Source organism: Pristiophorus japonicus, unplaced genomic scaffold (assembly GCF_044704955.1).
Source record: "Pristiophorus japonicus isolate sPriJap1 unplaced genomic scaffold, sPriJap1.hap1 HAP1_SCAFFOLD_70, whole genome shotgun sequence".
Lineage (NCBI taxonomy): Eukaryota > Metazoa > Chordata > Chondrichthyes > Pristiophoridae > Pristiophorus > Pristiophorus japonicus.
Window position 1 is genome coordinate 1783557 of NW_027254613.1, and position 1918 is coordinate 1785474.

Below are 1918 nucleotides of genomic sequence, written 5' to 3' on the forward strand. Positions count from 1 at the left end.
AATGTTCACGACCTGCTGAGTTTTACAGAATTCTTTGTTTTTGTTCATTGCGTTTCTGTATCCCTTTTAAGGTGCTGTGCTGGTCTGCTCGGGGTAATTCTCTGTCTCTCCAAAATGGTGTGCTGTCAGTATCGGATCATTATGTATCTGTATAAAAGAAATGTGCTGTCTGTCCCGGATTTCAAATTTCAAATTTCAAAAACTGCCTTTGGAGGGTGCAGGAATTTTAGTTTGTTGGTGTGTTTGTGTAAGCGAGGGAGAACGTGCAAACGTTCTGCGCGATATTACTATGCATTTCATGTCATGGGCGAAAAAATGCATTACATGCAACTTGAAGCCACACTGATTTGATTCAACACTGCCTGACAGGAGAAGAATATGCTGTGGGATTTTGCTATTCCACATCTGAAAGAAGGCAAATTATATAAGGTAGAAACATAGCGATTTTAGCGAGAGCTTGCGGATGGGCTGTGTGACATGATGAGCTCCTTCCGCCTTATTTTCAAATACAAATCAAATCAATACAAGACAAGACATGACTGACTGACTGACTTTGTTTATATAAATATATATATACATATTTATATATGCGTATATTTAAATACATTCCGTACTTTTTAACCTTCACAATAAATGTGCTTTTTCTGTTCTGCCTGCATTGGCTCTATTACATTTCATCTCTTTCACAGCACACGCAGCTGCAGTCTGATCCTGCAGAAAGGCACGCGCGACTTTTAAAGATCGCCTTTGTTGCCCACATCTTCCCTCGTGGCTTGTCTTACACCATGAGCTCACTGTGTTTGGGAATTTACTGACTGCATGCCCTGATTTCCATTGGATGCCATGCACTCACACAGCCTTTGGTCAATCAAAAATATATAGATTAAGAAACAATTATTTATTTATTTAACTCAAATAAAATACAATTTTTTGCAATAAAATTGTAAATGTATTTATTTTCTTATTATGATAAATATATATATGTTTTAAATTGTCTTTTTTTCTGGGTTGGTTTTACTTCCCTCCCTCCTTCCTGCCTGTCTATGACCTGTGGCATCAACAACCGTCCCAGCCCCGCGTGGTCCTGAGACCCGCGCTCATTCATGCACAAAACAATTGCCTTCAGAAATCCCACATTATTCTTTTGAAAGGGAATTGCTGTCCTTGAAGGCCCATTGTTTTTATTGTCCTCTCCAGGTCAGTATTTATTGTACTCTCCAGGTCTGTATTCATTACACTCTCCTGGTCAGTATTTATTACCCTCTCCAGGTCAGTATTTATTGTACTGTCCAGGTCAGTATTTATTGTCCTCTCCAGGTCAGTATTTATTGTACTCTCCAGGTCAGTATTTATTGTACTCTCCAGGTCAGTATTTATTGTGCACTCCAGGTCAGTATTTATTGTGCTCTCCAGGTCAGTATTTATTGTACTCTCCAGGTCAGTATTTATTGTAATCTCCAGGTCAGTATTTATTGTACTCTTCAGGTCAGTATTTATTGTACTCTCCAGGTCAGTATTTATTGCAGTCTCCAGGTCAGCTTTTATTGCACTCTCCAGGGCAGTATTTATTGCACTCTGCAGGTCAGTATTTGTTGTACTCTCCAGGTCAGTATTTATTACCCTCTCCAGGTCATTATTTATTGTACTCTCCAGGTCAGTATTTATTGTGCTTTCCAGGTCAGTATTTATTGTACTCTCCAGGTCAGTATTTATTGCACTCTCCAGGTCAGTATCTATTGTACTCTCCAGGTCAGTATTTATTACCCTCTCCAGGTCAGTATTTATTGTACTCTCCAGGTCAGTATTTATTGCGCTCTCCAGGTCAGTATTTATTGTACTCTCCAGGTCAGTATTTATTGAACTCTCCAGGTCAGTATTTATTGCACTCTCCAGTTCCGTATTTATTGTATTCTCCTGG